Source organism: Vicugna pacos, unplaced genomic scaffold, assembly GCF_048564905.1.
Source record: "Vicugna pacos unplaced genomic scaffold, VicPac4 scaffold_13, whole genome shotgun sequence".
NCBI lineage: Eukaryota > Metazoa > Chordata > Mammalia > Artiodactyla > Camelidae > Vicugna > Vicugna pacos.
In genome coordinates this window covers 4650104-4666007 of record NW_027328734.1, presented here as the reverse complement: position 1 = coordinate 4666007, position 15904 = coordinate 4650104, and positions in this window count along the sequence as shown.

Here is a 15904-nt window from a genome sequence, read left to right as displayed (position 1 = left end):
CCCAGGTTAGGGATGTAGTTTAAACACCTCCACAAACCATAGAGAGGTCATCGCAAATACTTGGTTTCGGAGCCCAAACAACACTGTCCCCCGCACTCCCGCCTAGGCTTTCCATCAGGGAAGACAAGCAAAGGGATTCAATTAGAACCCAGGCGCTGCTGTCAGTTGGAGGAACTTCCCTGCACTCAGAATTCCGGAACACATTCTTAGGGGTGGGAGAGATGTGCAGCCCCAATCCACCCAGATGAATGGAGGAAAAGGTGTTCCGTTTAGGGAGAAGTCCTCTTAGTACTTCCTCAATGGATCAGGGGGCATTCACTGCTACGTGGCCTCCAAGCCCAACCCCCAGCTTTCCCTCATGGCCTGGCCTAAAAGTACACTCAGGGAACAGAAGCTAAGGGATACTAATAGAATCCATGAGCTGCTGTCAGTTTGAGGAACTTCCCCACACTCAGAATACCAGAACACATCTTCGTGTGTGTGCTGGATGTAGGGAAAGAGTCAAAGCATATTTCAGGGGGCACATTTATTCCATGCTTGTGGGTTGTAGGTTAAAAACACACATCCCATGGATAGGTTCACGCTTATACTTGGTTTAGGGTCCAACCCCCACTTTCCCTCAATCTCCAGCCTAGGCATGCCATCAGGGAACACAAGCTAAGGGATTCTTTTAGAACCCAGGCGCAGCTGTCATTTGGAGGAGCCTCCCCACAAACAGGATACCTGAGCACGTCTCCGTGTGTGTGCTTGGGGTGGGGAAACAGATTCCACGAATCTTTATGGGGCACAGGTGCTCCAAGGTTGGGGAAGTAGTTTAAAACCATCCACTACCCACAGAGATGCACTCGCTAATACTTGGCTTTAGAGCCCATCCCCCACCATTGCTTACTGCTAGGCCTAGGAAAACACTAATGGAAGTCAAGCTAAGGGATTCTATTAAAACCCAGGTGCTGCTGTCTGTTGGAGGAACCTCCCCACACTCAGAAACCCAGAAAACTTCTTCCTGTGTGTGCTGGACGTGGGGAAACATAGCACACGCATTTTACAGCAGTCACAGTAATTCCCAAGTTGTGGGTTGTAGTTTAAACATCTCCACTGCCCATGGAGAGGCACACGCTAATACTTAGTTTTAGATCCCAAATCCCACTTTCAACCACACACTGGCCGAGGCAAACCATCAGGGAAGACAAGCAAAGGGATTGTATTAAAACCAAGACGCTGATGTCAGTTGGAGGAACTACCCCACCCTCAGGATACTGGAACACAACCTTGTGTTGTGGGGAGATTTGAAGCCCCAATCCACGCAGATGAATGGGTGCTCAGGTGTTTCCCTTTATGGAGAATTCATCTAAATACTTCCTCAGTCCATCGGGACACTCGCTACTATTTGGCCTCAAAGCCCAACCCCCAGGTTTCTCTCAGAGTGAGTCCTAGGGAAACACTCAGGGATTACAAGCTAAGGGATTCTATTAGAACCCAGCCGCTTCTGTCAACTGAAATTGCCAGCCCACACTCAGGATAGCAGAAATCTTCTTCATGTGTGTTCTGGTGTTGGGGATACTGAGTCCACGCTGTTTTCAAGGAGCACAGGTATTCCCAAGTTGTGGATTCTTGGTTAATAACCTCCAAATCCCATGGAGAAGCACTCGCTAATACTTGGATTTAGAGCCCAATCCACCCTTTCCCCAGCACGCCGTACCAGGCATCCAAACAGTGTAGACAAGTTAAGCGATTTTATAAGAACCAAGGCCCTGCTCTCAGTTGGAGGAGGCTGCCCACACTCAAGGTAACTGTTCAAGTGTTCGTGTGTGTGCTGGAGGTGTGGAAACAGACTCCACGGATCTTTATGGGGGCACAGGTGTTCCCAGGTAAGGGATGTAGTTTTAACACCTCCACAAACCATAGAGAGGTCATCGCAAATACTTGGTTTCGGAGCCCAAACCACACTGTCCCCCGCACTCCCGCCTAGGCTTTCCATCAGGGAAGACAAGCAAAGGGATTCAATTAGAACCCAGGCGCTGCTGTCAGTTGGAGGAACTTCCCTGCACTCAGAATTCCAGAACACATTCTTAGGTGTGGGAGAGATGTGCAGCCCCACTCCACCCAGATGAATGGAGGAAAAGGTGCTCCGTTTAGGGAGAAGTCCTCTAAGTATTTCCTCAGTGGATCAGGTGGCACTCACTACTACTTGGCCACCAAGCCCAACCCCCAGCTTTCCCTCATGGCCTGGCCTAAAGTAACACTCAGGGAACAGAAGCAAATAGATACTAATAGAACCCAGGTGCTGCTGTCAGTTTGAGGAACCTCCCCACACTCAGAATACCAGAACACTTCTTCGCGTGTGTGCTGGATGTAGGGAAACAGTCAAAGCATGTTTCAGGGGGCACATTTATTCCATGGTTGTGGGTTGTAAGTTGAAAACCCACATCCCATGGATAGGCTCTCGCTAATACCTGGTTTAGAGCCCAACCCCCACTTTCCCCCACTCTCCAGCCTAGGCATGTCATCAGGGAAGACAAGCTAAGGGATTCTATAAGAACCCAGGCGCTGCTGTCATTTGGAGGAGCTTCCCCACAATCAGAATACCTGAGCACGTCTCCGTGTGTGTGCTGGAGTTGGGGAAATAGATTCCACGCATCTTTATGGGGCACAGGTGTTCCAAGTTTGGGGAAGTAGTTTAAATCCCTCCACTACCCACAGATATGCACTCGCTAATACTTGGCTTTAGAGCCCATCCCCCACCATCGCTTCCTGCTAGGCCTAGGAAAACACTTAGGGAAGCCAAGCTAAGTGATTCTATTCAAACCCAGGTGCTGCTGTCTGTTGGAGGAACCTCCCCACACTCAGAACCCCAGAACACTTCTTCCTGTGTGTGCTGGACGTGGGGAAACATAGCACACGCATTTTTCAGGGGTCACAGTAATTCCCAAGTTGTGGGTTGTAGTTTAAACATCTCCACTACCCATGGAGAAGCACACGCTAATACTTAGTTTTAGATCCAAAATCCCACTTTCAACCACACACTGGCCTAGGCAAACCATCAGGGAAGACAAGTAAAGGGATTCCATTAAAACCAAGACGTTGATGTCAGATGGAGGAACTACCCCAACCTCAGGATACTGGAATCCAACATTGTGTGGTGGGGAGATTTGAAGCCCCACTCCACGCAGATGAATGGGTGCTCAGGTGTTTCCCTTTATGGAGAATTCATCTAAATACTTCCTCAGTCCATCGGGGACACTCGCTACTATTTGGCCTCAAAGCCCAACCCCCAGGTTTCTCTCAGAGTGAGTCCTAGGGAAACACTCAGGGATTACAAGCTAAGGGATTCTATTAGAACCCAGCCGCTTCTGTCAACTGAAATTGCCAGCCCACACTCAGGATAGCAGAAATCTTCTTCATGTGTGTTCTGGTGTTGGGGATACTGAGTCCACGCTGTTTTCAAGGAGCACAGGTATTCCCAAGTTGTGGATTCTTGGTTAATAACCTCCAAATCCCATGGAGAAGCACTCGCTAATACTTGGATTTAGAGCCCAATCCACCCTTTCCCCAGCACGCCGTACCAGGCATCCAAACAGTGTAGACAAGTTAAGCGATTTTATAAGAACCAAGGCCCTGCTCTCAGTTGGAGGAGGCTGCCCACACTCAAGGTAACTGTTCAAGTGTTCGTGTGTGTGCTGGAGGTGTGGAAACAGACTCCACGGATCTTTATGGGGGCACAGGTGTTCCAAGGTAAGGGATGTAGTTTTAACACCTCCACAAACCATAGAGAGGTCATCGCAAATACTTGGTTTCGGAGCCCAAACCACACTGTCCCCCGCACTCCCGCCTAGGCTTTCCATCAGGGAAGACAAGCAAAGGGATTCAATTAGAACCCAGGCGCTGCTGTCAGTTGGAGGAACTTCCCTGCACTCAGAATTCCAGAACACATTCTTAGGTGTGGGAGAGATGTGCAGCCCCACTCCACCCAGATGAATGGAGGAAAAGGTGCTCCGTTTAGGGAGAAGTCCTCTAAGTATTTCCTCAGTGGATCAGGTGGCACTCACTACTACTTGGCCACCAAGCCCAACCCCCAGCTTTCCCTCATGGCCTGGCCTAAAGTAACACTCAGGGAACAGAAGCAAATAGATACTAATAGAACCCAGGTGCTGCTGTCAGTTTGAGGAACCTCCCCACACTCAGAATACCAGAACACTTCTTCGCGTGTGTGCTGGATGTAGGGAAACAGTCAAAGCATGTTTCAGGGGGCACATTTATTCCATGGTTGTGGGTTGTAAGTTGAAAACCCACATCCCATGGATAGGCTCTCGCTAATACCTGGTTTAGAGCCCAACCCCCACTTTCCCCCACTCTCCAGCCTAGGCATGTCATCAGGGAAGACAAGCTAAGGGATTCTATAAGAACCCAGGCGCTGCTGTCATTTGGAGGAGCTTCCCCACAATCAGAATACCTGAGCACGTCTCCGTGTGTGTGCTGGAGTTGGGGAAATAGATTCCACGCATCTTTATGGGGCACAGGTGTTCCAAGTTTGGGGAAGTAGTTTAAATCCCTCCACTACCCACAGATATGCACTCGCTAATACTTGGCTTTAGAGCCCATCCCCCACCATCGCTTCTGCTAGGCCTAGGAAAACACTTAGGGAAGCCAAGCTAAGTGATTCTATTCAAACCCAGGTGCTGCTGTCTGTTGGAGGAACCTCCCCACACTCAGAACCCCAGAACACTTCTTCCTGTGTGTGCTGGACGTGGGGAAACATAGCACACGCATTTTTCAGGGGTCACAGTAATTCCCAAGTTGTGGGTTGTAGTTTAAACATCTCCACTACCCATGGAGAAGCACACGCTAATACTTAGTTTTAGATCCAAAATCCCACTTTCAACCACACACTGGCCTAGGCAAACCATCAGGGAAGACAAGTAAAGGGATTCCATTAAAACCAAGACGTTGATGTCAGATGGAGGAACTACCCCAACCTCAGGATACTGGAATCCAACATTGTGTGGTGGGGAGATTTGAAGCCCCACTCCACGCAGATGAATGGGTGCTCAGGTGTTTCCCTTTATGGAGAATTCATCTAAATACTTCCTCAGTCCATCGGGGACACTCGCTACTATTTGGCCTCAAAGCCCAACCCCCAGGTTTCTCTCAGAGTCAGTTCTAGGGAAACACTCAGGGATTACAAGCTAAGGGATTCTATTAGAACCCAGCAGCTTCTATCACCTGAAATTGCAAGCGCACACTCAGGATAGCAGAAAACTTCTTCATGTGTGTTCTGGTGGTGGGGATACAGAGTCCACGCTTTTTTCAAGGAGCACAGGTATTCCCATGTTGTGGGGTTTTGGTTAATAACCTCCAAATCCCATGGAGAAGCACTCGCTAATACTTGGATTTAGAGCCCAACCCAACCTTTCCCCAGCACTCCGTAAAAGGCAACGAAACAGGGTAGACAAGTTAAGCGATTTTAAAAGAACCAAGGCCCTGCTCTCAGTTGGAGGAGGCTGCCCACTCTCAGGATAACTGTGCAAGTTATCGTGTGTGTGCTTTAGGTGTGGAAACAGACTCCACGGATCTTTATGGGGGCACAGGTGTTCCCATGATAGGGATGTAGTTTAAACACCTCCACAAACCATAGAGAGGTCATCGCAAATACTTGGTTTCGGAGCCCAAACCACACTTTCCCCCACACTAACGCCTAGGTTTTCCATCAGGGAAGACAAGCAAAGGGATTCAATTAGAACCCAGGCGCTGATGTCCTTTGGAGGAACTTCCCTGCACTCAGAATTCCAGAACACATTCTTAGGTGTGGGAGAGATGTGCAGTCCCACTCCACCCAGATGAATGGAGGAAAAGGTGTTCCGTTTAGGGAGAAGTCCTCTAAGTACTTCCTCAGTGAATCAGGGGGTACTCACTGCTACTTGGCCTCCAAGCCCAACCCCCAGCTTTCCCTCATGGTCTGGCCTAAAGGAACACTCAGGGAACAGAAGCTAAGTGATACTAATAGAACTCAGGTGCTGCTGTCAGTTTGAGGAACCTCCCCACACTCAGAACACCAGAACACTTCTTCGCGTGTGTGCTGGATGTAGGGAAATTGCCAAAGCATCTCCCAGGGGGCACATTTTTTCCATGGTTGTGGGTTGTAGGTTAAAATCCCACATCTCATGGATAGGCTCTCGCTAATACTTGGTTTAGAGCCCAACCCCCACTTTCCCCCACCCTCCAGCCTAGGCATGCCTTCAGGGAAGACAAGCTAAGGGATTCTATAAGAACCCAGGCGCTACTGTCATTTGGAGGAGCCTCCCCACAATCAGGATACCTGAGCACGTCTCCGTGTGTGTGCTGGAGGTGGGGAAACAGATTCCACGCATCTTTATGGGGCACAGGTGTTCCAAGTTTGGGGAAGTAGTTTAAAACCCTCCACTACCCACAGAGATGCACTCGCTAATACTTGGCTTTAGAGCCCATCACCCACCACCGCTTACTGCTAGGCCTAGGAAAACACTTAGGGAAGTCAAGCTAAGGGATTCTATTAAAACCCAGGTGCTGCTGTCTTTTGGAGGAACCTCCCCACACTCAGAACCCCAGAAAACTTCTTCCTGTGTGTGCTGGACGTGGGGAAACATAGCACACGCATTTTTCAGGGGTCACAGTAATTCCCAAGTTGTGGGTTGTAGTTTAAACATCTCCACTACCCATGGAGAGGCATACGCTAATACTTAGTTTTAGATCCTAAATCCCACTTTCAACCACACACTGACCTAGCCAAACCATCAGGGAAGACATGCAAAGGGATTCTATTACAACCAAAAAGCTGATGTCAGTTGGAGGAACTACCCCACACTCAGGATACTGGAACACAACCTTGTGTGGTGGGGAGATTTGAAGCCCCACTCCACGCAGATGAATGGTTGCTCAGGTGTTTCCCTTTATGGAGAATTCATCTAAATACTTCCTCAGTCCATCGGGGACACTCGCTACAATTTGGCATCAAAGCCCAACCCCCAGGTTTCTCTCAGAGTCAGTCCTAGGGAAACACTCAGGGATTACAAGCTAAGGGATTCTATTAGAACCCAGCCGCTTCTGTCACCTGAAATTGCCAGCCCACACTCAGGATAGCAGAAAACTACTTCATGTGTGTTCTGGTGGTGAGGATACAGAGTCCACGCTGTTTTCAAGGAGCACAGGTATTCCCATGTTGTGGGTTTTTGGTTATTAACCTCCAAATCCCATGGAGGAGCCCTCGCTAATACTTGGATTTAGAGCCCAACCCACCCTTTCCCCAGCACTCCGTATCAGGCAACGAAACAGGGTAGACAAGTTAAGCGATTTTATAAGAACCAAGGCACTGCTCTCAGTTGGAGGAGGCTGCCCACTCTCAGGATAACTGTGCAAGTGATCGTGTGTGTGCTGTAGGTTTGGAAACAGACTCCACGGATTTTTATGGGGGCACAGGTGTTCCCAGGTTAGGGATGTATTTTAAACACCTCCACAAACCATAGAGAGGTCATCGCAAATACTTGGTTTCGGAGCCCAAACCACACTTTCCCCCACACTAACGCCTAGGTTTTCCATCAGGGAAGACAAGCAAAGGTTTTCAATTAGAACCCAGGCGCTGCTGTCAGTTGGAGGAACTTCCCTGCACTCAGAATTCCAGAACACATTCTTAGGTGTGGGAGAGATGTGCAGCCCCACTCCACCCAGATTAATGGAGGAAAATGTGTTCCGTTTAGGGAGAAGTCCTCTAAGTAACTCCTCAGTGAATCAGTGGGAACTCACTGCTACTTGGCCTCCAAGCCCAACCACCAGCTTTCCCTCATGGTCTGGCCTAAAGGAACACTCAGGGAACAGAAGCTAAGGGATACTAATAGAATCCAGTTGCTGCTGTCAGTTTGAGGAACCTCCCCACACTCAGAATACCAGAACACTTCTTCGCGTGTGTGCTGGATGTAGGGAAACAGTCAAAGCAACTTTCAGGGGGCACATTTATTCCATGGTTGTGGGTTGAAGGTTAAAAACCCACATCCCATGGATAGGCTCTCGCTAATACTTGGTTTAGAGCCCAACCCCCACTTTCCCCCACTCTCCAGCCTAGGCATGCCATCAGGGAAGACAAGCTAAGGGATTCTATAAGAACCCAGGCGCTGCTGTCATTTGGAGGAGCCTCCCCACAATCTGGATACCTGAGGAATTCTCCGAGTGTGTGCTGTTGGTTGGGAAAGAGATTCCACGTATCTTTATGATGCAAAGGTGTTCCAAGGTTGGGGAATTAGTTTAAAACCCTCCACTACCCACAGATATGCACTCGCTAATACTTGGCTTTAGAGCCCATCCCCCACCACCGCTTACTGTTAGGCCTAGGAAAACACTTAGGGAAGTAAAGCTAAGCGATTCTATTACAACCCAGGTGCTGCTGTCTGTTGGAGGAACCTCCCCACACTCAGAACCCCAGAATATTTCTTCCTGTGTGTGCTGGACGTGGGGAAACAGAGCACACGCATTTTTCAGGGGTCACAGTAATTCCCAAGTTGTGGGTTGTAGTTTGAACATCTCCAATACACATGCAGAGGCACACGCTAATACTTAGTTTTAGATCCCAAATCCCACTTTCAACCACACACTGGCCTAAGGAAACCATCAGGGAAAACAAGCAAAGGGATTCTATTAAAACCAAGACGCTGATGTCAGTTGGAGGAACTACCCCACCCTCAGGATACTGGAACCCAACCTTGTGTGGTGGGGAGATTTGAAGCCCCACTCCACGCAGATGAACGGGTGCTCAGTTGTTTCCCTTTATGGAGAATTCATCTAAATACTTCCTCAGTCCATCGGGGACACTCGCTTCTATTTGGCCTCAAAGACCAACCCCCAAGATTCTCTCAGAGTCAGTCCTAGGGAAACACTCAGGGATTACAAGCTAAGGGATTCTATTAGAACCCAGCCGTTTCTGTCAGCTGAAACTGCCAGCCCACACTCAGGATAGCAGAAAACTTCTTCATGTGTGTTCTGGTGGTGGGGATATAGAGTCCACGCTGTTTTCAAGGAGCACAGGTATTCCCATGTTGTGGGTTTTTGGTTAATAACCTCCAAATCCCATGGAGAAGCACTCGCTAATACTTGGATTTAGAGCCCAACGCACCCTTTCCCCAGCACTCCGTATCAGGCATCCAAACAGGGTAGACAAGTTAAGCGATTTTATAAGAACCAAGTCCCTGCTCTCAGTTGGAGGAGGCTGCCCACACTCAGGATAACTGTGCAAGTGTTCGTGTGTGTGCTGGAGGTGTGGAAACAGACTCCACGGATCTTTATGGGGGCACAGGTGTTCCCAGGTTAGGGATGTAGTATAAACACCTCCACAAACCATAGAGAGGTCATCGCAAATACTTGGTTTCGGAGCCCAAACCACACTGTCCCCCGCACTCCCGCCTTGGCTTTCCATCAGGGAAGACAAGCAAATGTATTGAATTAGAACCCATGCGCTGCTGTCCTTTGGAGGAACTTACTTGCACTCAGAATTCCAGAACACATTCTTAGGTGTGGGAGAGATGTGCAGCCCCTCTCCACCCAGATAAATGTAGGAAAATGTGTTCCGTTTAGGGAGAAGTCCTCTAAGTACTTCCTCAGTGGATCAGGGGGCACTCACTGCTACGTGGCCTCCAAGCACAACCCCCAGCTTTCCCTCATGGCCTGGCCTAAAGGAACACTCAGGGAACAGAAGTTAAGTCATACTAATAGAACCCAGGTGCTGCTGTCAGTTTGAGGAACCTCCCCACACTCAGAATACCAGAACATTTCTTCGCGTGTGTGCTGGATGTAGGGAAACAGTCAAAGCATCTTTCAGGGGGCACATTTATTCCATGCTAGTGGGTTATAGGTAAAAATCCCACATCCCATGTATAGGCTCTCGCTAATACTTGTTTTGAAGCCCAACCCCCACTTTCCCCCACTCTCCAGCCTAGGCATGCATCAGGGAAGACAAGCTAAGGGATTCTATAAGAACCCAGGCGCTGCTGTCATTTGGAGGAGCCTCCCCACAATCAGGATACCTGAGCACGTCTCCGTGTGTGTGCTGGCGGTGGGGAAACAGATTCCACGCATCTTTATGGGGCACAGGTGTTCCAAGTTTGGGGAAGTAGTTTAAAACCCTCCACTACCCACAGAGATGCACACGCTAATACTTGGCTTTAGAGCCCATCCCCCACCACCGCTTACTGCTAGGCCTAGGAAAACACTTAGGGAAGGCAAGCTAAGGGATTCTATTAAAACTCAGGTGCTGCTGTCTGTTGGAGGAACATCCCCACACTCAGAACCCCAGAACACTTCTTCCTGTGTGTGCTGGATGTGGGGAAACAGCACACGCATTTTTCAGGGGTCACAGTAATTCCCAAGTTGTGGGTTGTAGTTTATACATCTCCACTACCCATGGAGAGGCACACGTTAATACTTAGTTTTAGATCCCAAAACCCACTTTCAACCACACACTGGCCTAGGCAAACCATCAGGGAAGACAAGCAAAGGGATTTTTTAATTCCAAGACGCTGATGTCAGTTGGAGGAACTACCCCACCCTCAGGATTCTGGAATACAACCTTGTGTGGTGGGGAGATTTGAAGCCCCACTCCACGCAGATGAATGGGTGCTCAGGTGTTTCCCTTTATGGAGAATTCATCTAAATACTTCCTCAGTCCATCGGGGACACTCGCTACTAGTTGGCCTCAAAGCCCAACCCCAGGTTTCTCTCAGAGTCAGTCCTAGGGAAACACTCAGGGATTACAAGCTAAGGGATTCTATTAGAACCCAGCCGCTTCTGTCACCTGAAATTGCCAGCCCACACTCAGGATAACAGAAAAATTCTTCATGTGTGTTCTGGTGGTGGGGATAAAGAGTCCACGCTGTTTTCAAGGAGCACAGGTATTCCCATGTTGTGGGTTTTTGGTTAATAACCTCCAAATCCCATGGAGAAGCACTCGCTAATACTTGGATTTAAAGCCCAACCCACACTCTCCCCAGCACTCCGTATCAGGCATCAAAACAGGGTAGACAAGTTAAGCGATTTTATAAGAACAAAGGCCCTGCTCTCAGTTGGAGGAGGCTGCCCACTCTCAGGATAACTGTGCAAGGGTTCGTGTGTATGCTGGAGGTGTGGAAACAGACTCCACGGATCTTTATGGGGGCACAGGTGTTCCCAGGTTAGGGATGTAGTTTAAACACCTCCACAAACCATAGAGAGGTCATCGCAAATACTTGGTTTCGGAGCCCAAACCACACTGTCCCCCGCACTCCCGCCTAGGCTTTCCATCAGGGAAGACAAGCAAAGGGATTCAATTAGAACCCAGGCGCTGCTGTCAGTTGGAGGAACTTCCCTGCACTCAGAATTCCAGAACACATTCTTAGGTGTGGGAGAGATGTGCAGCCCCAATCCACCCAGATGAATGGAGGAAAAGGTGTTCCGTTAAGGGAGAAGTCCTCTAAGTATTTTCTCAGTTGGTCAGGGGGCACTCACTGTTACTTGGCCTCCAAGCCCAACCCCCAGCTTTCCCTCATGGCCTGGCCTAAAGGAACACTCAGGGAACAGAAGCTAAGGGATACTAATAGAACCCAGGTGCTGCTGTCAGTTTGAGGAACCTCCCCACACTCAGAATACCAGAACACTTCTTCGCGTGTGTGCTGGATGTAGGGAAACAGTCAAAGCATCTTTCAGGGGGCACATTTATTCCATGCTTGTGGGTTGTAGGTTAAAAACCCACATCCCATGTATAGGCTCCCGCTAATACTTGGTTTAGAGCCCAACCCCCACTTTCCCCCACTCTCCAGCCTAGGCATGCCATCAGGGAAGACAAGCTAAGGGATTCTATTAGAACCCAGGCGCTGCTGTCATTTGGAGGAGCCTCCCCACAATCTGGATACCTGAGCACGTCTCCGAGTGTGTGCTGGAGGTTGGGAAACAGATTCCACGCATCTTTATGGGGCACAGGTGTTCCAAGTTTGGGGAAGTAGTTTAAAACCCTCCACTACCCACAGAGATGCACTCGCTAATACTTGGCTTTAGAGCCCATCCCCCACCATCGCTTACTGCTAGGCCTAGGAAAACACTTAGGGAAGTCAAGCTAAGGGATTCTATTACAACCCAGGTGCTGCTGTCTGTTGGAGGAACCTCCCCACACTCAGAACCCCAGAACACTTCTTCCTGCGTGTGCTGGACGTGGGGAAACAGCACACGCATTTTTCAGGGGTCACAGTAATTCCCAAGTTGTGGGTTGTAGTTTAAACATCTCCACTACCCATGGAGAGGCACACGCTAATACTTAGTTTTAGATCCCAAATCCCACTTTCAACCACACACTGGCCTAAGGAAACCATCAGGGAAAACAAGCAAAGGGATTCTATTAAAACCAAGACGCTGATGTCAGTTGGAGGAACTACCCCACCCTCAGGATACTGGAACCCAACCTTGTGTGGTGGGGAGATTTGAAGCCCCACTCCACGCAGATGAACGGGTGCTCAGTTGTTTCCCTTTATGGAGAATTCATTTAATACTTCCTCAGTCCATCGGGGACACTCGCTTCTATTTGGCCTCAAAGACCAACCCCCAGGATTCTCTCAGAGTCAGTCCTAGGGAAACACTCAGGGATTACAAGCTAAGGGATTCTATTAGAACCCAGCCGTTTCTGTCAGCTGAAACTGCCAGCCCACACTCAGGATAGCAGAAAACTTCTTCATGTGTGTTCTGGTGGTGGGGATATAGAGTCCACGCTGTTTTCAAGGAGCACAGGTATTCCCATGTTGTGGGTTTTTGGTTAATAACCTCCAAATCCCATGGAGAAGCACTCGCTAATACTTGGATTTAGAGCCCAACGCACCATTTCCCCAGCACTCCGTATCAGGCATCCAAACAGGGTAGACAATTTAAGCGATTTTATAAGAACCAAGTCCCTGCTCTCAGTTGGAGGAGGCTGCCCACTCTCAGGATAACTGTGCAAGTTTTCGTGTGTGTGCTGGAGGTGTGGAAACAGACTCCACGGATCTTTATGGGGGCACAGGTGTTCCCAGGTTAGGGATGTAGTATAAACACCTCCACAAACCATAGAGAGGTCATCGCAAATACTTGGTTTCGGAGCCCAAACCACACTGTCCCCCGCACTACCGCCTTGGCTTTCCATCAGGGAAGAGAAGCAAATGTATTGAATTAGAACCCAGGCGCTGCTGTCCTTTGGAGGAACTTACTTGCACTCAGAATTCCAGAACACATTCTTAGGTGTGGGAGAGATGTGCAGCCCCTCTCCACCCAGATAAATGTAGGAAAATGTGTTCCGTTTAGGGAGAAGTCCTCTAAGTACTTCCTCAATGGATCAGGGGGCACTCACTGCTACGTGGCCTCCAAGCACAACCCCCAGCTTTCCCTCATGGCCTGGCCTAAAGGAACACTCAGGGAACAGAAGTTAAGTCATACTAATAGAACCCAGGTGCTGCTGTCAGTTTGAGGAACTTCCCCACACTCAGAACACCAGAACATTTCTTCGCGTGTGTGCTGGATGTAGGGAAACCGTCAAAGCATCTTTCAGGGGGCACATTTATTCCATGGTTGTGGGTTGTAGGTAAAAAACCCACATCCCATGGATAGGCTCACGCTAATACTTGGTTTGGAGCCCAACCCCCACTTTCCCCCACACTCCAGCCTAGGCATGCCATCAGGGAAGACAAGCTAAGGGATTCTATAAGAACCCAGGCGCTGCTGTCATTTGGAGGAGCCTCCCCACAATCAGGATACCTGAGCACGTCTCCGTGTGTGTGCTGGAGGTGGGGAAACAGATTCCACGCATCTTTATGGGGCACAGGTGTTCCAAGTTTGGGGAAGTAGTTTAAAACCCTCCACTACCCACAGAGATGCACTCGCTAATACTTGGTTTTAGAGCCCATCCTCCACCACCGCTTACTGCTAGGCCTAGGAAAACACTTAGGGAAGTAAAGCTAAGGGATTCTATTACAACCCAGGTTCTGCTGTCTGTTGGAGGAACCTCCCCACCCTCAGAACCCCAGAATATTTCTTCCTGTGTGTGCTGGACGTGGGGAAACATAGCACACGCATTTTTCAGGGGTCACAGTAATTCCCAAGTTGTGGGTTGTAGTTTAAACATCTCCAATACACATGCAGAGGCACACGCTAATACTTAGTTTTAGATCCCAAATCCCACTTTCAACCAAACACTGGCCTAGGAAAACCATCAGGGAAAACAAGCAAAGGGATTCTATTAAAACCGAGACGCTGATGTCAGTTGGAGGAACTACCCCACCCTCAGGATACTGGAACACAACCTTGTGTGGTGGGGAGATTTGAAGCCCCACTCCACGCAGATGAGTGGGTGCTCAGGTGTTTCCCTTTATGGAGAATTCATCTAAATAATTCCTCAGTCCATCGGGGACACTCGATACTCTTTGGCCTCAAAGCCCAACCCCCAGGATTCTCTCAGATTCAGTCCTAGGGAAACACTCAGGGATTACAAGCTAAGGGATTCTATTAGAACCCAGCCGTTTCTGTCAGCTGAAACTGCCAGCCCACACTCAGGATAGCAGAAAACTTCTTCATGTGTGTTCTGGTGGTGGGGATACAGAGTCCACGCTGTTTTCAAGGAGCACAGGTATTCCCATTTTGTGGGTTTTTGGTTAATAACCTCCAAATCCCATGGAGAAGCACTCGCTAATACTTGGATTTAGAGCCCAACGCACCCTTTCCCCAGCACTCCGTATCAGGCATCCAAACAGGGTAGACAAGTTAAGCGATTTTATAAGAACAAAGGCCCTGCTCTCAGTTGGAGGAGGCTTCCCAATCTCAGAATAACTGTGCAAGCGTTCGTGTGTATGCTGGAGGTGTGGAAACAGACTCCACGGATCTTTATGGGGGCACAGGTGTTCCCAGGTTAGGGATGTAGTTTAAACACCTCCACAAACCATAGAGAGGTCATCGCAAATACTTGGTTTCGGAGCCCTAACCACACTGTCCCCCGCACTCCCGCCTTGGCTTTCCATCAGGGAAGACAAGCTAAGGTTTTCAATTAGAACCCAGGCGCTGCTGTCCTTTGGAGGAATTTTCCTGCACTCAGAATTCCAGAACAAATTCTTAGGTGTGGGAGAGGTGTACAGCCCCACTCCACCCAGATGAATGAACTAAAATGTGTTCCGTTTAGGGAGAAGTCCTCTAAGTACTTCCTCAGTGGATCAGGGGGCACTCACTGCTACGTGGCCTCCAAGCCCAACCCCCAGCTTTCCCTCATGGCCTGGCCTAAAGGAACACTCAGGGAACAGATGCTAAGGGATACTAATAGAACCCAGGTGCTGCTGTGAGTTTGAGGAACCTTCCCACACTCAGAATACAGAACACTTCTTCGCGTGTGTGCTGGATGTAGGGAAACAGTCAAAGCATCTTTCAGGGGGCACATTTATTCCATGGTTTGGGTTGTAGGTTAAAAACCTACATCCCATGGATAGGCTCTCGCTAATACTAGGTTTAGAGCCCAACCCCCACTTTCCCCCACTCTATAGCCTAGGCATTCCATCAGGGAAGACAAGCTAAGGGATTCTATTAGAACCCAGGCGCTGCTGTCATTTGGAGGAGCCTCCCCACAATCAGTATACCTGAGAACGTCTCCGTGTGTGTGCTGGAGGTGGGGAAAAAGATTCCACGCATCTCTATGGGGCACAGGTGTTCCAAGGTTGGGGAAGTAGTTTAAAACCCTCCACTACCCACAGAGATGCACTCGCTAATACTTGGCTTTAGAGCCCATCCCCCACCACCGCTTAATGCTAGGCCTAGGAAAACACTTAGGGAAGTCAAGCTAAGCGATTCTATTACAACCCAGGTGCTGCTGTCTGTTGGAGGAACCTCCGCACACCCAGAACCCCAGAACACTTCTTCC